The sequence below is a fragment of the Xyrauchen texanus genome, chromosome 4 (assembly GCF_025860055.1).
Source record: "Xyrauchen texanus isolate HMW12.3.18 chromosome 4, RBS_HiC_50CHRs, whole genome shotgun sequence".
NCBI classification, from domain to species: Eukaryota; Metazoa; Chordata; class Actinopteri; order Cypriniformes; family Catostomidae; genus Xyrauchen; species Xyrauchen texanus.
In genome coordinates, this window is record NC_068279.1 from 1,050,001 (window position 1) to 1,059,813 (window position 9,813).

A 9,813-nucleotide genomic window follows, 5' to 3' on the forward strand; every position below is an offset into this window, starting at 1 on the left:
TCTCATGACTCTATCTGTTCTAATGACTCCGGTGAATCACACTGATGAATCTCACACACACACACACACTCTCTCTCTCACACACAAACACACAGTCACACACACAAACACACAGTCACACACACACACACACAGTCACACACACACACACAGTCACACACACACACACAGTCACACACACACACACAGTCACACACACACACACAGTCACACACACACACACACACAGTCACACACACAAACACACAGTCACACACACACACACAGTCACACACACACACACAGTCACACACACACACACAGTCACACACACACACACACACACACACACACACACACACTCTCTCTCTGAAACGCACGCACGCGCGCACACACACACACACTCTCTCTCTCATGACTCTATCTGTTCTAATGACTCCGGTGAATCACACTGATGAATCTCACACACACACACACACACTCTCTCTCACACACACACACACACACACACACACACACTCTCTCTCACACACAAACACACAAACACACAGTCACACACACACACACACACAGTCACACACACACACACACACAGTCACACACACACACACACACTCTCTCTCTCACACACAAACACACAAACACACAGTCACACACACACACACACAGTCACACACACACACACACACAGTCACACACACACACACACACAGTCACACACACACACACACACAGTCACACACACACACACACAGTCACACACACACACGCTCTCACACACATGCACTTACACACGCACACATATTTGTAACCTCAGTGAGACAAGAGAGACTCTTCCTAATTTATCTTTAATCTGTTTGAGACATTTGAATTGTAAATGTTTATTTATCAATGTAATGACTCCCCTGCTCTTACTCCAGCCAGCACTAGAGGAAACATGTCCACCCCATATCTTCCTAAATTTTCCAGCTCCCTACGGGGAAAGATGTGTTTCTTGAAGAAACACTATATCATATTTCTTACGCTTAAGAAAAGAAATAACCTTAATTATTTTTATGGGGTGCCCAACCCCTTCACAACCCATGTGGAGAGAGACAATCCACTCATATTTACATCTGACATTTTTAAAAATACATAAATAGTGTATGATCAGTGAGTCAAGCCCACTCAGCTGCAATGCGAGTACCACACAATAACCTACTCCATTGACTTTATGGAGGACATCGCTTGCTGTGGGCATGTAAATATTTTATGGCCATCCTTATTCTATTAGCATCTATCTATTCTCAATTTGGCTGGGAACAAAGGTACTTGCATTCCTTGAATCGATCATGTTTCACTCTTGTCGAATTCGCAAAGTCTGGGAAAAAGAAAATACTGAGATTCTTCCAAGAAAGCCTTTCTTTACTCGCCGCCTCGCATAACACAAGATCTTTATTGGATGAACTTGGATGAATCGATCGGGGCCCATCTCCCTCAGCGGATCGCCGAGCGGGAACTCTGTGAGCTCGCTCGATTTCTAGCTTATGGCCTGTTATGTCGAGCAGACTCGGGAAGAGCTGGTATAGGAATTTCACCATATCCCGACCCTCTTCAGGATCAGGAATTATAACGATACAGATGTTAATCCACCGGTTACGATTCTCCATGTTCTCCAGCTTCTCCCAGATGCGCTAAAATCCATCTTGGTTGCTAGCGGATCAGATAATTCCCTCTCCGATGACTCCAGATAATCAATCCATTTCTCGACATCCGCTGCTCTTGTAACCACCTTATTAGAAAAAATAAACACATGCTTATGTATATATGCTAAGGCTTTATTACATTAGCATAGCCTATATGTACTGTAAATAGTAGACTGTTATAAGTAAAAAAAATATATAAATTAAATAAAATTAATTAAAAAAGTTCAGAACACATTTCAATCAGGTCACTGTAAAATATAATTAACAAATATAATTAAAATGATAAAATATAAAACATAAATAACTTTTGGCAGAATACATTAAGAGTAATTAAATAAATACAAAATCCCATGTTGTTTTAATTAATTACCTGCACTCCTATAAAATAGTGATAATTTGCCCTTTTCTTCATTCTGTTTTTAAAGATGCTTCAATTTGTCCCGTTTCAAATCGATACGGGACGTGATTTGTCCGTATGTTGTCACCGCGAAATCATTCAAGATCGTTCATTCAACCTTGATATTTTGCAATATTATTATAATTCACCAAGTTCACTTCTGCATACCGTGTGTTTTTTCCACGATAATTTTTCTTGCTTCTCACAGCAGCTTCGAAGTCTCACATTTCTCTAACACCATCTACACTGGAAACATGCGGCTCGTCGCATGTTTCGCAATAAAACCCCATTCTAATCGATGCTGTCTACACGGGCGATAAAAAACGGGTGTCCCGTTCCATTTTGCGCTGCACGCGCTACACTAATGAACTGTTTAGCATGTTCGTGTCGCCCCGTCCAGTGTAGACAGCCTCAAGCCGCTGCCGCGTGTCACATCGTGTCAACGGACATGTCCACGGTGTAGTCACGGTGTTTCCTGTGTCCCGCCTCCTGATCAAGAGTTTCCAGTAGGCTACAATATATTTTTGCTATCCCAGCAGTTTGATTTAAAGAATATAAACATATAAAATAAGTGTTTTTAAATAATACTTTTATATCAATGTATCTTATTTTGTTATGATTTAAAAAATGGATTATGATAAGTTGCGTGTGATTGGTTAGACGTCTTTTAAATGTTCTAAGCAGTGGACACCAGTTTAACCAAAGGCTTTTCAAATAGAGTAAGAGAGAAAAAAAACATGTTTTTCTTTGAAAGACAGACATTGTCCATTAGCTAGATGAACTTCACCGAAAGTTTATTTTGATATCTCTCATCGTGACAGTAAGAAGCAGTGAATTTATTTAGCAGTTTTGCTAGTTGTGATATCATTTGATATGTGTTGCTAAACTACCACAGATTATTTTAATTATTTTAATAACAACCTCCGCGGTTCTATCGTAGGATAGATCGTAACGGTCAACTAGTTTGTTACGACAGTAAATCACAGTTTGCGGATACCATATAAATGAATGGGGAGAGCCGTAAACTGACACCTACCGGTCACAAATCGTCCAAGACTCTTCAATAAAACAGCGATTTATTTACAAGCGTCATCAAGATGGCGTCGGTGTAGGTCACATTTTCTTGGCTCTTTCTTGAATTTTGTGCAAAACTTGATTTTTCTTCCCCTTTAAAGACTTTTTATCCTCAATGCGCTGATTTTTATTTTGTTCACGCTCCCCATACAGCAAAGATACTGTGTTTTGCGAACTCTTAGTTTGTTTTTGTTTTTTTTTTCCTTTCAACGACCATTAACGATAGGCTGCACTACACGTGGATTTAAACTATCCTGTGTGGCGTCATGATGGAGGTGGACGATATCCCGAAATCTGAATGTGTTAAACGTATGCATAATTATTCCAATACTGCCCATGATCTGGATTCATTGGATGTGTGTTTTCCCGAGTCTCCAGCGGCAAGCCCTTTACCGAAAATGCGACGCTCGGCCTTAGATCCTTCAAATGCCGTTTTGCTGGAAGCAATTGAGAGACTGGGTAAGAAGCAGGATTATTTCATGGAGAAAATTCTGGAGATCGAGAAATCGGTTGCATCCAATTCCACCCTCATCTCCGATCTCACAACACGGGTTGACACCGTTGATAAAAAATCAGAGAATACAGCTGTTAAGTCTGGTAAAATGGACTCCCAGCTGTCTTCGCTGACTGCAGAAAACAAACGCTTGTGGGATAAAGTGGATGAGCTGGATGCCTGGAGGAAGATGGGGAGAATGTCAAGATGGTAATAATGGACATTTTTCTTCAGGTGTCACCAGGCTTAGCAGATGTTCTGCAGTCTTCGATTGATGTTGCGCACAGGCTTGGCCCTAAACTGGGCAATGCACGCCCTCGCACGGTAATTGTACAGTTTCTCTCTCGGTCTCACCGCGATCGTATCTGGGCTGATGCAAGAAGATCAGAAGTGCTCAAACAGAAGAAGATTAGGATCTCAGAGGACCTGACGCAGAGGACGAAGGAAGCACGGAACAAGTTGTGGCCTTTGGTGGAGAAAGCCCGAAAGGAGGGTCGTCGTGCTGGCTTCAGGGGGCCAAACGCTATCGTGGATGGAAGGACGATTTCTGCGGACGATGTCTGATTTTTTTTTTAGGACGCTGGAGGTTGAAAGCAAATGCCAGGGATGTTCAATGCCGTTTTTATCTGAAACATTTTTGTTTGGCGAAATGACATTCGCAAAAAAAAAAACTGACAAATATGTAAGAGCGTTAATATGTTAAGGTAAGCAAAGGAGGGGACATAACAGATAGCCTAAACTGTTATTGAGGGGTATGGATACGTTTCAAGTTTTGCACTTTAATTGTATTCCATTTCATATCTTTGTTACGATTGTAGTTGTGTAGTACTTTCTATTTTCTTTTTCTCGTTTTGTTATTGTTCACATGCCGGTTAAACTGTCTTGTTTTTCTCTTAATGTACGGGGGATTCGTGATTTATCTAAACGCAAGGCTTTATTTTTATTTTGTACGTCACAGAAAAGGGATGTTTATTTTTTTCAAGAAACACATTCTTGTTATGAAGATGAAACATTTTGGCGTAATCAGTGGGGAAGTAAGGTTTTATTTTGTCATGGCACTAATCACTCCGCTGGAGTTTTGATTTTATTTGACCGTAATTTTAGTGGCTCGATTCTGCAGTCCTTTTCTTCTGCCGAGGGTAGATGGATTATTGCTGTCATTCTTCTGGGGGATTTTTTCCTTATCTTGGTTAATGTTTATGGTTTTAATAATCATACACAAAATAGCTTATTTTTTCAGGATCTGTCTTCTAAAATTCTTGATTTAAAATGTAAATATCCATCTGCTGCAGTAATAGTTGGAGGAGATTTTAATGAAGCTCCTGACCTATGTCTAGATAGATTTCCCCAAAACGAGAGTCATGCAGATGTAACACTATTATTAATGATTTTTGTAGTAACCTTTCTCTTTTGGATGCTTACAGGTTTATGCATGATAAAGATTGTTCATATACTTGGTTTAGTAAAGATCTCTCAAGAAAATCGCGTATAGATTACTGGCTTACTTCAGACTTGCTGTCTTCTTTTATTAAGTCCAGTAGTATCTGTCCTGCTCCCTCACAGATCATGCTTTTATCGATCTTATTTTATCTGATTCTGGTACTGGTTGTCACAGAAACCCTGGATATTGGAAACTAAATTGTTCTCTATTACAGATTCCCTCCTATTGTTTAGGTATTAAGAGCATCATTGAAGAATTTAAAAGCAAAACCTGGAGTTTCAATATCTTCTAATTGGGAAATGTTTAAATACGAGTGTAGAAAATTCTCTATTCAATTTAGTAAACAGTTAGCAAAGGCAAAATCTTTAAAGTATACATTTATATTAAATGAAATGAATCAAATTTTAGGCAAGCAACAGACAAGTGAAGATGATAAAGTAAAACTGCACAACCTTAAAGAAGAATTAAATCACTTTTATGCAGAAAAGGCTAAGGGTGCCTTTATTAGATCCAGAGTAAAGTGGCTAGAATTCGGGGAAAACAATTCAGCTTATTTTTTTAATTTAGAAAAGAAAAGAGGCAAATCTAAGAAAATATTTTCTCTAAATATTGAGGGCAATTTGGTCACCGATGAAGCTAGAGTTTCTAATTTCGTTTCCAATTTTTATTCACAGCTTTATTCTTCTTCTTTTAAACCTCAGTTTGCTGATAGTTTTTTTGAGAGGGTTCAAGCATTCACACCTTCCATAAGTCATGGAAATCGGTCGTCTTGTGAGATGGATTTGACTATGGAAGAGTTGGATATAATTATCCAGAAAGCCCCCCTCAATTAAAGCCCTGGTCCTGATGGACTGCCTTTTGAATTTTATAGGACCTTTTGGCAAGACATAAAAAAGCTTGTTTTGGAAGTTTTTAAAGACGGTGTAAAGAAAGGTGAATTAACTGAGTCCATGAAGCAGGGCTTGATCACTTTAATCCCAAAGCCTAACAAAGATTCTTCATATTTAGATAATTGGCCTCAATTACTTTACTTAATTCGGATTATAAATTGTTAGCTTCCCTTTATGCAAATAGATCGAAACCATGCTTAGAAGAAATTGTCTCTGTTTCCCAATCTGGCTTTATGATAGGTAGGCATATAGCAAATAACATTCGGCTTGTTTTGGATATGTTAGATTATAATGAACTGATCAACGATAGTGCAATTATCTTATTTTTAGACTTTTATAAGGCCTTTGACACGGTCGAGCATGAGTTTATGTTTCAGTCTTTGCGCAAATTTGGTTTTGGCTCTTCCTTTATTAGAATAGTTCAGATTTTTGACAAAAATATTAACAGCAATGTATCTTTGGTGAATGGTGTTTCTCCCCGGTTTACGGTTAGCAGGGGCATCAGACAAAGGTGTCCTTTTTCACCATTTCTGTTTTTATTAGTTACAGAGTTTCTTAATATTTTTATTACTCGCTGTGTAGATGTTCAGGGTATTGTTGTAGCTGAACACACTTTTCTAATTAGTCAACTGGCGGATGACACCTGTTTGTTTTTAAAAGACGAGAAACATGTTCCTGTTATTTTGGAAGCTTTAAAAACATTTTCTAATGCTTCTGGTCTCACTGTTAATCGAAATAAAAGTCAAATTATGCCTATTCACAGTCTTGAAAAAGGTCATATAGAAGGTATTGAGATTAAAAGTTCTGTTAGATATTTAGGCATTTTAATAAGTAAATCACCCAAAGATAGAATTCTAGATAATTTTTCACAACGGACAAAAAAATTAAAGAATGTCTTCAATTGCTGGCTACAAAGAAATGTATCTATCTATAGTCGTGTATTGATATCTAAAGCTGAAGGCATCTCTAGGATTGTTTACCCGGCTTTGTCCTTATATGTCAACCCGAAAACTTGCTCATCTATCGACTCTATACTATTTAAATTCTTGTGGAAAAATAAAACTGAGTATGTTAAAAGGAAGACTCTAATAAGAAATACTTTGGAGGGAGGTGTGAATGCTTTGGACTTCAGTACTCTCAATCAGGTTTTCAAGATCGGCTGGATTAAACGCTGCCTGAATGCTGATTCTAGTTTGTTATGGTCTCACAAACCTACATTTATCTTTGAAAAATGCGGGGGGGGTTATGTTTTTTATTGTCTTGCGATTTTAAATGCAACAAACTTCCGTTCCAGCTTGCTAATTTTCATAAGCAAGCCTTGGAGGCCTGTAAGCCTTTTGCCACAATGTTTCCCCTCATAGGAGTATTCTATGGAACAATCAGAATGTGCTGCGTGGAAAAAAATCCATCTTTATTAAGGATTGGGTTGACAAAGGTGTTCTTTTTGTTTTGGATTTGTTGAAGAAGGATGGCAGCTTTTATTCCTACAATGAATTTATCAACCTTTTGAGTCGATTCCTCACCTAAAGTTTATAACTGGGTTATTAATTCTATGTCACCTAAACTTTTGCATATGGTTAGGTCAGACTGTAGCTACAGAGCATCCGTTTGTGAATTGCCCCGGTTATGTATTGGAGGTTTGGAGCTTTCCAATGTCAAATGTAACAATTTTGGGATTAGAAGATTTCTTATTAGGAAGATCAGCTGTCATCCCAAAGCTTTTTTCAAATGGAAATTAAATTATCCTTCTCTTTCTACCATTATGGGCTGGAATTAATAAGTTTCTGTTTCCTAACAAGTGGAAAGAGCTTCATTTTAAAATTCTACATAATGACTATCCCTGTAACTCTCTTCTTTCTAAATTTAAGTTGGACATCTCTTCACAGTGCGCATTCTGTCATTCTAATTTGGAAACAATACCGCATTTGTTTTTTGAATGTGATTATGCAAAGGAGTTCTGGAAAAAGCTGGCCTGGCTTATTTTTTCTGCTTATTACAAACTCTTTACTTTTGAGGTTGTGAATGTGTTGTTTTTGATTTGGGACTCGGATCAAAGGAGATGGATGACAGATTAAAACTGCTTTATGTGGTGAGTTTCATCTTCATAAATGTAAAGTAACTGATTCTAAGCCCAATTTTAGACTTTTTTGTGTTGATTTGAAATTATTTTACGACTCTCTTTGTTTATCAGCTAATAAGAAAGCTGCTAAAACTTCTTTGTTGCTCAAAGAAATTATGGGTTCAGTATAAATTCCCTCATGCTTTTCTGAAAAAAAAAAAAAATATATATATATATATTTTTTTAATTTATGTATTCCCAATGTTAATTACTTCTAATTACTTGTATTCATTTTGTATATTTGTTGTTTCTATGCATGTCTTGTGAATTGTTTATTTTTTTAGTGGACTATCCCTTATCTAGCCTATTGCCTTGCTTATTTTGAGTGTAATGTCTTATTTTTATTTTATTTTATTTTTCTGTGCTTGATACATGTATCCCCTGTGCTTTTTGATCAATAAAAAAAAAAAAAAAAAAATAATAATAATTTTAAATTTGATTTTTTTAACAGCAATTTATCGTAGTTAACTCCACACGTAGTTAATTCAAAAGGGATTATTATTAGTAATAGTGTAAAACATGTTGAAGATTAATCATGCGATGGGTGGGATGGGTTTCCTCCCAAAAGCATTTTATTCGGCGTACTGAAGCTTCTCCTCCATAGACATCCATTCAGAAAGAACGGGCTCTGGTCTCCCGCCAGTATACCGCTAGAGAACGTCAATGGAGTGACGCGTTATGCTATGTTAGGCTAAGCTAGATACTTTAAGCTAGTTTGAGTTTGTATGTTTATTAGTAGTAAATATAATATTTATGTGCTCAATTCCCCCCAATGATAATATAAAAGTGCAGATTAATTTTACTGTTAATTGAGTTAAGTAACATCCACCAGGCTTTACTAAAAACATTCATATCTCTCCAAGTCTTGTATATATTTATTCTGAATATATATATACATACACACTCATGTATCATTTGGACATGTACATGTTATATGAAGCAGAGTAAAATGCTGATGTACATGAATTATGATGTAATGAAGCACTGGCACTCATTAACAAATGGCCTATAGGTGTTGGAAACAATTTCATGTTTTTTCATTTTAGTTGCTAATAATGGTAGCTGATTAATAAATGGTTCACAGTTGTCTATACCTTAAGGCTGCCAACACCCCCTATTTTACCGGGTTTCTCCCATTTTTCCACCCATCCTCCTGCTGTATTCCCAATTTACAAATAAAAATACATCTTCACTTTGCTCATGAGAATGTATTAGACCTCTAGGGTTGCCACCTGTCCTGTAAAATAAGGGATCGTCCCGTATTTAAATATGAAATAATGCGTCTCGATGTTTTTCAGCAGGAAAACGATGGAGTCTGTATTCTGGGATGGGAAGGAGGTATTGCCCCAAGTGAAGGAGTTCAAGTACCTCAGGGTCTTGTTCACGAGTGAGGGGACAATGGAGCGGGAGGTTGGCCGGAGAATCGGGGCAGCGGGGGCGGTATTGCACTCGCTCTATCGCACAGTTGTCACGAAAAGAGAGCCGGAAGGCAAAGCTCTCGATCTACCGGTCAATTTTCGTTCCTACCCTCACCTATGGTCATGAAGGCTGGGTCATGACCAAAAGAACTAGGTGGCGAGTACAAGCGGCCGAAATGGGCTTCCTCAGAAGGGTGGCGGGCTTCTCCCTTAGAGATAGGGTGAGGAGCTCAGTCATCCGTGAGGAGCTCGGAGTAGAGCCGCTGCTCCTTTGTGTCGAATGGAGTCAGTTGAGGTGGTTTGGGCATCTGGTAAGG

The 9,813-nt window shown here is 38.1% G+C and overlaps 1 protein-coding gene across 3 annotated transcripts in view; it reads left to right on the forward strand.

Moving 5' to 3' along the window:
* The window catches only part of LOC127643264 (E3 ubiquitin-protein ligase RNF170-like), a 33,565-nt gene that overhangs the window by 19,159 nt on the left and 4,593 nt on the right, over positions 1-9,813 (forward strand). The window lies entirely within an intron of this gene.